Source organism: Manis pentadactyla, chromosome X, assembly GCF_030020395.1.
Source record: "Manis pentadactyla isolate mManPen7 chromosome X, mManPen7.hap1, whole genome shotgun sequence".
NCBI lineage: Eukaryota > Metazoa > Chordata > Mammalia > Pholidota > Manidae > Manis > Manis pentadactyla.
Genome location: NC_080038.1, coordinates 16,391,329 through 16,405,424, shown reverse-complemented (window position 1 = coordinate 16,405,424; position 14,096 = coordinate 16,391,329). Strand labels below are relative to the sequence as shown.

Here is a 14,096-nt window from a genome sequence, read left to right as displayed (position 1 = left end):
CCATATTGTTTTCCACAATGGTTGAACTAATTTACATTCCCACCAGCAGTGTAGGAAGGTTCCCCTTTCTCCACATCCTTGCCAGCGTTTGTTATTTGTTGTGTTTTGGATGTTGGCCATCCTAACTGGTGTGAGGTGGTATCTCATTGTGTTTTTAATGTGCATTTTCCGGGAGTTACACACACCTTGAAGCTAGTTTTACTCTTTTAGAAGATTATAAACCTTTAGTTCTATCTTTGCCTGATAGTACTTCAAAAGTGAGATTTTAATTTGAATACTGAGTTTCTGGCCCACTCAGCACCATCCTTGTTACTGCAAAAAATACTAAGAGTCAGTGAGGTCTAAGGTGATCTCTGTGACATTACTGATCGATGGAGAGACACTGAGCATGAACTAGGAGCCACCAGCAGTGGCCTTTCTCTACCAAGAGCTCCCCAAACTCAATGTTGTCTCAGTCGCTGGCCCCCGACTCTGACTTGATATCCACTACAACAAACTCTTAATACAATAGAATTAAAAAAAAACCTTTGAATTTATTTTAATGAGATTTGGCCTTGCCATGCATTTGCCTGTTCCCTAACGTCACTCAAATTCTTCATGTCCAGCACATAACACTACTTGAATCTGGACTTCAGGTGCAGAGTTTTACAAAAACATGTCCTGCTCTTTGTGCCTTTCTCATCTTCCCTGCCTTACTAGTTATTAGTAGAAACATTTCAATGTTTACTTTAGCCACCAAAGGCTTCATGATGTATAAAAGACAATGTGGGTGGATGTTTCTTAGTTTAAGAAAAGTGTTTCTGAAGTTTTTACTTAGAGTTTTGTTTATTTTACCTTATAAGTGGCTGTTTGGGATACAAGAAAGAGTTCTGGGTTTGGAGTTCCCTGGGTGCAGCTCCACGCTGTGTACTTCCTGTCTCCCTGACCCTGGCATGTGAGCTTCCAAAGGCACCTCAGTTGCAGCTTGCATGGCCTCCCTTTCCATGTGGTCATCATCATGTGGGACAACGTGTGTGAATGTGCTTTGCAAACTCTAAAGGACCCCGCAGATGCCCTCGAACAAACTCCAAAGCTTCAACCAGCAGCTCTAGGAGTGCTGTCCGGCATTGCACACGGAACTGGATGGAACAGGAAAAACAGCCTTATTCTCAACTACTTTTGAGTGCCACTGTGTTTATGGCTCTATGATTTAGCACCACATAGGAGGAAGTAATCATTGCACTGCACCCTAGTGTCTGCTTGAAGGACCAAATGCAGACAAGTGTTGAGTGGACTCCCTTCCCTAAGTGATATATGAGGGGCCGTGGAGACTGAGTAACGCAGCTATAAATGGGTCATGGCAAGGAGTAAACATCACACGCTCCTCAGCCTGGCCTTAGGGGGACATGAGGGAATTATCTGTTGTATCGCTGTGCACCAGCCAAGGTGTGGTGCCTTTCTCCAGTGTAAACTACAAGAAGGACTCCGTGCCTTTTCTGATTTGGGCACGAAAGGTGTGTGTGGCAGCTGGAGAGTGACCTCTCCGCAGGTTGCCTCTCATTCCACATCTTTCTCGCAAACGTCCCCTGCAGGAGAACTGGACACAGGAGAAGAGCTGACAGCTGTCATCTAGGCGGCAAAGCAGTGTGGCTTGGGATACCGCCCAACACACTTGTATTCCAACAACCCGACAAACAAGTATGCTCTACAGTGTGGGCAGTTTTAGCTCTGGATCCCTTCCCTTTGTTCCCATTTCTAAATTTGAGCCCTGACCCCAAGTCTCTGGATTCTTGTATTCTGGTAACAGGCATTCTGAGAATATGCCGAGTCCCACAAGGCTAAGGATGGACACTCTGGTCCTCTGGGGGCTTTGCACTCCTGGAAGGTCTTATGTGACCTTAGCCACCAGCAGTATTTGTGTGCAGGGCTGCTGGGTCCTCTCGGATTCTGCTGGGAACCAGGAGGGAGTGGGGAGGCTGGGGGTGGTCAGGGTGGTCAGGGTGGTCCACAGAACGTCAGGGTGATGACCCCTCTGTTGAGTCTGCCGCTTCTTGCCTGGCCCCTTCTTACAAGGCAGAATCGGGTTCACTTTGTAGATTAAGTGAGGTAACTATAGAGTCAGTGGTGGTGTGTGTGGCGCATAGTAGGTGGTCAGAATCAGCACTATCACTGTCAGCTATTTCTCTACCCCCATATGAAGCACAGGCCAATGGCATTGGCTCAATTTTTCCTGCTTCCCTTGGTTCACAGGCACAGCTGCTCTGGGATGAGTGTCGCATAAAGAATTCCACGCATTTATTTTTCCAAATAGTGTGGCCATCTTACATGGCCACGATGGTCTGGGCAACTAAATCAAGGTTTCCCTATGTTTCTAAAACTGTCTCAAAGTCAGAAAGGTCCACAAGTTGAACCCAGTCATGAGGGGCATCTTAGGGCTTTTAAATAGTCACTAAAGGGTCACTGCAAAAGGCTCATCCTACATTTCTTGGTATGGCCATGATTTCACTCCATCTTGGAAGATACGTGGCGGGCAGAGTCAGAGAAGCCAATCAGAGAAATGGCTCCCATTTCTGGGTTGCAGATGGTGCTTTGTGGCCTGGACTCTGCTTGGAGAGAAATCAACCTCAATGACAATTTGCTATGACTCATCTTCCCCTCCATGCTGCTCCGAGAAGCCCAAGGAATGTCTCAGCTTCAAGGGCACTTGTCATGGGCCTCTCACTTAGCCCCCCAGAGCAGTAAAATGGCTTGAGCACACCCCAGCCATGATGGAGCTGTGGCTGTGGCCTAGGGCAGATCTGATAGCACTGTGGGCCTGGAGGGCTTTTTGATCATCATGAAATCAGCCCTCTTGGTTTCTGGCATGGCCCCTTGCTCATTCCTGCTGCCTCACGTTGAGGAAAGTAGGTTTGACTGTACCTCCAATTCCAGTTCTTGTCCTGTTCTCATGTCTCCAAGGGTCTAACCCATCAATCCACAGGCCCCTGCTGTGTGTCAGGTGTCATGATGGGCAGTGAGGTGTCAAAATGAAGAGGGCATGTTCATACCCTTGAGGAGGTCACAGCCTAGTGGCAGGACAGCTATGCGGGAAAGGATGAGAGAGGTAAGAGATGGTGCAGACAAGCAAATAATTACAATGCAGCATGTGACATGGGAAGTCAGGGAGCAGGGGCAGCTAGTCAACAGTTATAAGCAAGGAGGCAGAGGCCTGAAGGTTCTTGTCATGTTACAGAGGCAGTAAGTGTCCAGCAGACTCGAGTGCAGGGTGTGTGAGGGAGAGGTCGGGCACAGCCTGGCACGGAGGGCTGGGATGATGCTGTGAAGTTGCTGGTCTGCAAAAGGCATTTCACCCAGAAACCCTGGGCTAGGAAGGAGGTGGTATGTTGCTGCCTCTTGGTGACTGGCATGGACTGAAAAATGAGATCCCCTCCTCCAAAAAAAATAGCTAAATATGAGAGCTTGTGCTGACTGGTGTTGATATGTTTTCAGTATTGTAACTGTTAATACCCTCCTCCTTCTCCCCTTGGTTTGAGAACCATCCAAACCTTTCCTGTTAGTGGACTGAAAGGAGCCCCCGAGTCAGGACACGTGAGTTCAAACCCCAGCTTCTCTATTTATCAGCTCTGAGACTCTGAGCTGCACACTTTGCTTTTTGAACCTGTCTGTATTTCATCTCAACAATGGATATAACACAAACTGCATCACAGCAATGCTATAAATGTTAAATGACACAATGGGCTTTGTAACTGTGAAAGAAATACACAGGAGAGCAAAGCTTTCTAATAGACTTCTGCAGCAGAATTCTCCTCAGAGCTTGTTGGTTGGATGGATCCCCTGGCTATCGCTTTAAAGAGAGTCTGGAAAGTAGAGTATTTAGCTACCAGCCTTTGTAGTAGAGAAAAGCAAGGGAGGAGGTGGCTGTGAACGGATGTGGAGAGAGCCACGCCACAGTGTCCGCCACTGCAGGGGGAGGCCCTTGTCTGTGAAGTTGTCTTTCTCCAGCCATTGGTAATAAAAAAAGAATGTGAGCGTTCCATTTCTTAGAAAAGGTTCAGTCCATTCATGTAAGTAAAACACATAAGGAATGACACCAAGGGATAATGGAAAACAAATGTGTAAATAATGTCCTGTGATTCCTTTAATACAAGAGCTTTGAAAAGAAATAGCACCTTACCAATTAGCTATTGCTGCATAACTAACCACCCCAAAATCCAATGGCTTAGAACAAAATCATTCATTATTGTGGTGCATATGTTTGTGACCTAGGCTGATGTAGGCTGGGCTCCCTTCTGTCTCTGTGTCAGCTGGGAGCTCTGTGCTACAGGGGGGTTGGTCGGTTGGGGCGTGTTAGCTAGGGTGGGACTGCTCCATGTTTCTCGGCCTTCTCCTGGGATCAACAGGTGAGCCTGGGCACACACTGGATATGGCAATGGCAGGCATGCAGGACACTGAACAAAAACACGTGGTACCTCTGGAGGCTGAGGCTGACAATAGACACTTCTGCCTAATTCTGTTGGCTGAAGCAAGTCACATGGCCAAACTCAGGAATGAGGAACTACATACTCCACCCACCATACTAGGAATCTAAAAAGTTACATGGCAATGGGGATGGACATAGGGCCCGGTGGAGAACTGGAGTCATGACTGCAAATTTACAACCAAAGGTCTTGCAAGTTATAAACATAAGGTCAGCATTACACTCTAACCCTTCAGGAGGAAACCATCCTCATTTAGTTTGGAATTACTTAAATCACAAGTGCTAAAGTTGATGGTCACACCGTCTATGCATAGTTCCCTTTACATTCATGAAATGGAGAGATGAAATTTCCAAGTGAAAATGAGGCCTTCGGTTTTAACTTGTACTTATGTACTTATCGTATTGATTTCCAAGTTATGCCTAAAAATATCTCATGAAAATGCGACCGAACTAAACTGCCTTTGGTTTTTCTTCTGCAGGCTTGATGTGAAGAATTGAAGAGGAAGAGGACGCAAATGAAAATAGCTCACTAAAAAGTTTTCTATATTTGTATGAAGATTATGAACCTCCTGAATGCCTAAGACTCTAGCAGAAATGTCCTGTTTGTACATTTATATCTCTTCCTTCTAGTTGGCTGCACTTCTTTAATTTGTCTTCGTGTTTGGCACCTTGCAGAGCAAATCAACTTAATAATTCACCATTCGGAGGGTGTGGTTTTTGAGGAGAGAGATGATTTTAGGAAAGGGCAAGGGCAACATGCACAACAAGGATTTTGATGGGAAGTTCTCTACGCTATTTCCCACAGTATTTCGAGCAGTATTTGGAATGTTATTTTAGTTCTTCACCTTCTAAATTATGTCAGTAAGCTTTTTATGAGTTCAAATAAACACTTGAGTACACATAAAATGTGAATGTAGGCTAAATTAATTTTTATATCTTCAGAGAGCTAGTATTCCCCTACATGGAGAGAAATGAGATTTAAGAGCCAGCCAAATCCCTCACTGCCGTAGTGGAGCTTCTCATTCGGAATTCTTGGGTACCGTGGGTAAATCTACGGCTGACTGATTGCAAACGAAGTTAAACATTGCCTGAGGAACCGGGCACCGTTGGTATAACTCTTCCAAGGACGATCTTTGTAGTGAGTGCATTTTACTTCCATAGAGGTTCAGAAGTTCCCTTTGCCCAGGTCCTATAGTGTTCATAGTGAGTAAAGCTGCGAGACAGGAACAAGAAGCAGGGGCAGAGCACACCTCAGCTGTCCAAGGCTGTAGTGTCTCCTGCTGCTAGGGTGGGAAGTCTCTATGAAACTCATCAACGGCCAATACTATCATGAACCAAAAAGAACCACCCATTCCCCTCTAGAGTCTTCTGGTCCTCCCTGATGCCTGTGCGACTTCACAATATGAAGATTTGAGGGACCAGGTTCTCAAGACCACACAGTATTTTTTTTTTATTAAAGTACCAGTCTTATGTTGGTTTAAAATATACAGCACAGTGGTTCAACAGTTGCCCATACTATTACATCCTCCCCCTCTAGTGTGGGCACTATCAACACAGAAAGATGTTACAGGATCATTAACCATGTTCTCCGTGCTGTACTACCATCCCCATGACCAGCCTATATTGTGATTGTGAATTATTGTGCCCCTTTCTCCCCTTCTCCCTCCCCCTTGGTAACCATAAGACCACACAGTTTTAAAGATAAGAGTGTCACTTACCTGGCAAGCAGAGATCCCCAACACCATGCTTTCATCCTTGCTTCAGTGCCTGCCATTAAAAAAGAAAAAAAAATCAGACATACTTCTCCACATCCCAAGCAGAAAGTAGTCCTTCGTGTTTGTTTCACAGAGGTCAGTTTCCATAGGTGAGACCATCGTGGCACACACGTGACTGGATGCAGACTCAGCAGGACCTGATGAGCTTAGGTTTTCCCAAAGGGGTGGCCATCTAGTCGTGGGTCCTGCACAGACATCTCACTGGGTCGTGGCTTAGCCTGATGATCTGAGTCTAATCTACACGTCTAGTAAGGGGTGGAGATTATCAGTCAGGACAAACCATGCCAGCCTCATCAACTGTCAGCAGAACAGGGTGTAGATAACGTGGCATTGTGCTACCCCCAGCCATTCAGCTCCTTCCTAATGAGGGTTATAAAATTTACCTCCATGTTCCCTCTGCTTATATAAAAAGGATCCATGTTCAGTTTCAAGGTTAAATTCTGGTTCAATGTTATAGAAACTGCCTTCCTATTTTAATGCAGTCCCTCAAATCAAATTTGCATCATAGTACAGACCAGAGTCATTAGACAAATTCAATGGGTTTTTGAGAGCTTTTAATTTAGTATGTATTTTATTTTGTTAAGGCCCAAATTCACTGTTTACAGGACTTACTCAATCAAGTTCCATATTCACGTTGGACAGTACATATATTACAGGAAAAGACAGAATTTTATTTTCAATGAAGATGTGATTTAAAAAATTCACAGGCTTTATGCTCAATGGCTCTTCAAAAATCCACACATCAGGATGAAACAGCCTTATTTATCTTACAGGTTTGAAAACAACCAATTAATGTGCAACTTCTCCATGGGGGAGAAACGAGGTACAAGTCGTTGAAGGTTCACTAGGAGAGAGAGAAAAACTAGAAACAACACCGGTTTGAGCAGCTGCAGTAAAGCAGCGGTGCCCTAGCGCGCTTGGCTCTGGCCCTAGTGGCTGGCGGCTCCAGGGCCTCTAGGCTGAGTGCTGGGAGCCACACAGCCCCACCCCACAAAACCGCCGCGCTTCCAATCCCCTTCACCGCTGGGCTCCCGCTCCCCCCCTGGCGTGGCATTTCCCATATCATGCGGGAGGCGGGGTGAAAGGCCCCGCGGGGGTCAGGACTGCGTGGGACGCTGAAACGCGTCTTCCTTTGCAGCAGAAGCCATCCGGAACAAGCGAGGCTCTCCAGAATCTTCTCAACCACTGATTTTGTATGATCTTTATTTTACATTTTAGGGGCGCAGGTTGGAAGGTAATTAGCTTTGCTTCCAAGGTTATTTCCTGAGGAGCTGAATGACACAGCAGAATTTTAAAAGTTAGGCCCAGGGCGTGGGGGTTAATAATTACCCAAATGAATCCCTCCTTTTTAACTGGAGCAGTTATAAGTTTTACAAAAAACCTCCATTATGATTAGGTCCATATAAGGAACGCTAGTAATCTGCAGGTGCCATCCCCATGATCCTCCCTCTGTTATATTCCTGGGCTGACCTAGCATTAGGGGTCCCCCTCCAAGACAAAACGCGGAAAGGTTCATGGGGAATGAGAACAGGGATTATTTGGACTCAAGGAGCACAGGTTGATCAGTTAAATTTAGTTCCCTTTGAAGGTGGGTGGCATTATCCCACTGCTTTGCAATCTAGTTTGAAATAGAAACCGCGTTTAACTTGGTAATTGATGCGCCCTTGGGATTTTAACCTGATGCTGACTATATGCGTCAAAGTGGCCCACAGCTAGTTCCTTGCCTCACATCCCTTTAATGAAATTGCTGTGCTTCTCTCCAAAGGAGAGGTTATACTGTCCTAACATTTAGATATCATCATGTATTCAGTCAACAAACCACACACCGAGCAACCACCATGGGAGAACACGACCTGTCAGCATGTTGCTAGAGGAACAAACCTCAGAGCTTATACACTGAGTTCATTTTTCCTCTAAGCAAATGACCGGACCTGCTTAGATCCCACACTGAAGGCAAATCACACTGTCAGAAAAATATACATGCTGATCATAAAAGAGGGGATTCCTCTGTAAAATAGGATTACAGCCTTAACACCACCCTTGCCTAAAGGTGTTCTTCAGAGAAAGAAAACAACCTCAATTAAGCAATCATTTTCAGATTCTGGGATGCACTTGACCTCATATCCTTCAAACCTATGCTTGTTTTATTAAAGGAGAAACATGACTCCCATAACGTTTGACTCCCATAGTGTACAAAATAATTCAGTGCCACCCCCAGCTAGGAGAAGTGCACTATCAGATAACAAGGCCCCTTTTTATGACCAGCTCTTCCCCTGGTTCACTGAGGATGTATTCAAGATGCAGATTCCAGAGGGAGGGGGGCCTTCCCCTTAGGCTCCCTGTTGTCTGTGGATGAGCTGCGAAGCAAACGCAGGTCTGCACTGGAAAATCGAGTTGGGGGGAGCGATGGGGCGGGGAGGAGCAGGCAGAGTTTCACCCTGGTGTATGGGCTGCTTATGGTCTCTAGACATACAGAAGGGCTCTAAGCTTCTCTGGAAACTATTCCTGCTCCCTAATATTGCTCATGCATGTATGGTGAACCAGACAAGACAGGGTCCTAGAGGACTTCCTGTTCAGAAGCATCTTGGAACACAGCCTCGGTCAATCCACTCACCCACAAAAGCCACACTGCCTCACAGCTAATGGCAGGCTTTAGGCAAACAACAACAAAAACCAACCAAACAAAATCGGGTAAGGTTTCATGATTTATAGTTTTGTTTTGCTTTGTGTTACACTGTCTCTTCCGGCTCTGGCCTCACACAGAGACTCTCCGGCTCAGTGATTCTCACCCTCCTGACCCAGCCACAGCTAAATTTTCCTGTCTTCAGTGGGAGGCATTTAAAGAAGCAAAGGAGATATCTCCACTTCTAGAGGGCTAGTCACCCAGTAGGGCGTGGACATTTCTGCTCAGTGTTGGAAATTAGGCCCTTGCTTAGTGGTGTAGAATCATTTGGATGAATCCAGCTTGTAACTTCTCATGACATGCTGCATTGATTCGACTTTGCAGGCAAGGAAATAGTTATTAAATACCCACAATTGTGCCTAGATGAACACTCCTTAAATCCTCAACAAATAAGAAAATACCAAAAAAAAAAAACCACTCCGAACTTATTTTTCCCCCAAATCTTGAAGTCATCAGCAGGTATCATGGTGTGATAATGATGGCTGAGGAGGAGGAGGGTGGGAGCTCCACTTGGAATCCAGGCAGACCACACACATATGTGGGGTGGGGCCCCGGGAAGGAAGAAATAGCCAGGAGACATGCCCCTTAATGAGAGGTCCACTGGGCTCCAAACTCTGTCGTTAGATCCTGATAGACTGCGGGGACCCCAACCCATAGACTCAACGTTTTGACCCTACTTTATTGGTTGCTTACTTGCCTAGACCTTTCCCAACATATTTTCTTTACCATCTCGGGAAAGGAATCCCCCTTACCCTCTACCCTCTGGAACCCTCCTGTCTGGATAACTGGACTCCAGCTGCAAATACATTAAAATGGTTGTGGTATAAATTTCCTTGGTGCTTCCAAGAGACGCTTTACCAGTATTTGCCACCCTGGACTCACTGGTTCCATTTGGTTCTGGATATAAACAATAATGCCTACTGCTGGCTAGAAAATAAACCGTGGGAATTGGCATGTTTTTCAATGAGAGGTCATTGAGAACAGCACCAGCAATGGCCTGCTGTATCCCCCAGACCTTTCGTTTAGAGGCCAAATGGAGGCGATGATCTCTAACAGATGCACCATTAGGCAAGACCTACATCTGAAAGCTTCGTTGATTCAGACACTCAGTAATTAAGTTGTGGGCCAGTGAGCACATTATCTGCAATCAAACATGTCCCTGACCAGCGATTAAATGGGCAAACATGTGACCTCACTGTCCTGCAGAAGGATGATTATATAACAGTCTCTCGTCCTCAGACATGGTTATTTGCCAACTTTTGATCCTAGTAAATAAGCTGAAATCATTTGCTGTGGTTCTGGGAATCAGAATTTTAGGACAACTGACTTCCTTGCGAGGCTTGGTGCATTCGACCTGATTATTCATGTACTAGGAATGCTACAGAGACCCCGAGACCGGGGGAGTACGCTGGAGAGGGGTAGCAGCTGCGAAGACTGTCTGAGGGGCAGCCCGGGGTCACATGGCCTTACCCAAAGCCATGTCAGAGAACATCTGCTTTTAAATTTCAGAGCTTTCTTGCTGCCCAGAAAGGCAGCAAAGAGAAAGGTGTGTGGGAGGGGGGCAGGGGAGAGAGAGACAGAATGAGAGGAAAAAATGAGAGGGGGACAGAGAGGAAGGAGGGAAGGAGAATGCTCCTACAGCCCTCTCTCGGGTCACTGGAGAAGATTCCGTGGCTTCCCTAAGGTCTGGTTTAAGCAGGGGAAGCCAATCTGCTTCATGCACCTTTTGAACACTCATCATCTATTTTCTTCTGAAGGGTAAGGAGGATGCTTACAAGTGAGAGCTTCCAAGTCCACGTGGCAAAGCCAAGCAAGGACTAAGAGCTAATCTGGCTTGGGGTGACCCGAGACATCTAAATGTCACATAGTCTTGGTGCACATGTGACCTGGAACTGCTCTGGGGTGACTCAGGCACCAGCCCTTTCCTAATCCCTTATTTGCTGTCCTTATTCCAGTGGGATTAACACAGCCACGGCCCAAAGAGCCGCTGTGAGCAGCCCTTCCCTGCTTTTAGCTTTCAGGAGCCAGCGCCACAGTTCTGCACACGGCTCAGAGCTTGGTCTCAGCTCAGATTGAGCTGCATTTAAATCCTGGCTGCTCTATTAGAAACAATTGCAATCACTTAAAATGCTGCATGTGTTTTCAATAGTAAACCTATGGCCAAAGCAAGTAGGATGAGCCTCCTTCGGTGCAGGGCCAGGCCCTACTGGAGGAGAGGATACTGCATGGTGCAGTCCCTTCACCCAGACACTTTCAAAATGGAGTTGTCATGAGTAGGTTTACTGGCTACACTGAGGGCCGTGCTTGATGACTATATGGAGCACTCAGTTATGGGAAAACATTACCAGCAGTGAGGTAAAACGAATCTATATATCCAGTGATTTAAATCATGAGCAAAGCATTTTGACTTAAAGCCCCACATTATCCCAATTCCTCTCTGTGAATCAGAAGTTGTGATTTAGGCAAATGTTCTGGGTAGCATCCATCAGCAAGCATTCTTTCGTTTGCTTCAATCTTCATTTCTTTCCCCAGCAGCAGACTCTGAGACAAGGAGTCAAGTAAAGGTGGCTTGTTTGAGCAGGGAAGGTAACACCAGTGGGGGACTGGGGAGGGGAGGTAAGGCCAGGAAGACAGCAGAAGAGGGAGGTTGTAAAGGCACGTATGGCTATGGGTAACTGGAACTTAATTCTGCAGGGAAAGCTCTGGGAGTCTGAAGTGGACACATGCCACGGGGAGAGCTGGGGTATTTATGCACCTACTTTCACCCATCATTGATTGAGAGCTGCTGGCTGCACCAGGAGGCAAAGAGCACTTTGCAGGTCAGGGAAAGCCCCTGACAAAGGAATGCAGTGATTGGCCGGTTGGAAGCTGGGTCATGTGTGCTGAAATGTAGGATCCAAGAGGGTATGGGTGAGGCACAGGGCCCATATGGCTGCTAAGCATGAGTGGCAAAAAAAAAGAAAAAAGTGTTGTAGTAGATCACAGATACATTTTCTACTGAAGATGTGACTGGGTAAATAATGATACATCATTACTTTATTTCAAGAAGTGGTATCTCTGGTATTTTCTCCATAGAGGCAAGTATCCGTCCTTCTGTGATGGTAGTGGCCTGCCCAGAACCACGGTGGCCCTGTGACAAAATTCTGGCTAAGGGTCATGAAGCAAGAGCAGTGTATATAATCCGTGGTATTCCTGGTATTTCCCTGCTACAATGAGTAAGGTAGATCATCTTCTGGACAGGCAAGTGGCACCCTGTCCTTTTTTTCCCTACAATGGTAACCATTTTGATATAGTACTGATGATGCAAATAAATTAAAAAATAGGAAGTCTATGGGACATCCTATGGCAATTAGTTTCACAAATATACCCCCTCCTGCATATTTTCTAAACTACGTTTTCATCGATATAAAGCCAGAGAGTCATATATCTATTGTAGCAAATAAATACAGATCTATGAAGTATTTGTATGTAAACATAGATGATAACACTACGATTAATGTGACTTGCTCTCCATATACAGTTGACATACAAGATTACTAACACTATGAAGGCTTGATTTTATTTTGAAAATAGATGTGTCCCTAGAAAAACAGTTGATCAGACCCAGGTTCTTCTCTTCTGTAAAGGCAGCATGTTCTCATCTGTTAGGATTTTTTTGACAGATGCAATAAAATAAGCTCATGGTTAAATCCCATGGCCGCAAAGCACCCTTGACTTCCATCACTCTTGTTTACATAAGTCATTGCAAAACTGTACATGACTTGGGGCTTAAGTGTCAGCTCAATAAGAGAGCACCCTTGGATAAATTGATAAAAAGAACAAAACAGAGAGAGGACTTGAACATAATGTGCAATCAATATCGATAATTTGGTAGTTTGCCAGGCTCGGCAGTGAACATGGTAAATGAGGTAATAGCGTCAGGAAGGAATAGCAGTGAAAGCAGCAGCAGCGGAAATGTGGTTGAGTAGATCATTATACGATGTCCTGAGAAGCCCTGAGATTCAAGGGTGGCAAGTGTTTTCTGTTGAGTGGCTCCCATGCCATGGCGATTTTGGGGTAAGGGGAGCATGGAAAATGTACAAAGTGGTTTCACCACTGTAAAATGTAAGTGTCTTGAAAGCAGCAGAGAGCACTAGGGGACTCCCAGTATTCATTCTCCCCACTGTTCCTCAGTAATAGAACATCAAACTTATAACTGGCTGCACAGCCACTCCTCTCGCAACTCATGGTGGCCCTGTGACTAATTTCTGGCTAAGGAGCATTAAGAGAGAGCAGTGTTTATAATTCCTGGTAAGTCTTCCTGAAGGGAGAGGCCAACTACCTCTTTCTTCCCTTTTTCCTCTTTCCTTTAAGCTGCAATGCAGATGTAATGGTTGGAGCAGAAATGGCCATTGTGAACCATGAGGTCGGAGCTGTGCGTCGATAGGTGCCTAGATCCATGGAGCCACCACACTAAACTTGGACTACTTATGTTTCTGAGGGAAGAAAACAAAACTGCTTTCTTGTACTTTGGGGGTTTTTGTTACAGCTGATCCTTATGTTGACTAATATAATGGCTGCTCTTCCAGGGAAATGAATGACCAGCCACATACTCACTTCTTATGTTTAGAGGGTCTGTCATTCTGTATCTCTCTCTCTCTGCCTCCTTGCACAGGACAGATACTTGCCTCTATGGAGAGCTAGAGCTCGGGCACATCCCTTAAGGCATGTGATCTGAGTATGGAAAAAGGAGCAGTGGACAGTCTAGAATTTATTTAGAATTCATTCCAGATTGATGGTAGTGGCCTGCGCAGTCTAACGAATGGCAGTAGTGCCTGAGACAAGGCTCAGTATTGGGCAGCAGGATGCTCGTGTCCTAACCAAATTTTCCTATGGCATGATTCCATGACAATGGAATACTCACCCATCTCTTTCCTACTCGAGTTCTAAGCCTGTTTCCCCAGCACTGCCACTGAATATGTGAACTATCCAACAGCCTTCCAATGAGGGGTCAGTATCTCCTGCTTGTAATCATAAACCTTGATGCAGACAGAAATTCCTATCTGGGCATGAGTTGCAGCAAACAGTCTTAGGGAAATGGGTCTATCAGGAATGACTTCTTTGTCCTGCTTGGGTCTGAAGGCAATGCCAAGGGGTGGGACTCTGACAGCCACTGGCAAACCAGCAAATTAATCATCTCTAG

General features: G+C 45.7%; 1 protein-coding gene across 2 annotated transcripts in view; it reads left to right on the top strand.

The window, feature by feature from the left end:
* Positions 1–5,368, top strand: part of SMPX (small muscle protein X-linked) — a 49,538-nt gene extending 44,170 nt beyond the window's left edge. For both annotated transcript variants that reach the window (XM_036912828.2, XM_036912830.2), the window contains exon 5: positions 4,936–5,368. The gene's annotated coding sequence lies outside the window, so the exon portion shown is untranslated. The remainder of the gene's footprint in view (positions 1–4,935) is intronic.
* The last annotated feature ends 8,728 nt before the right edge of the window (positions 5,369–14,096 follow it).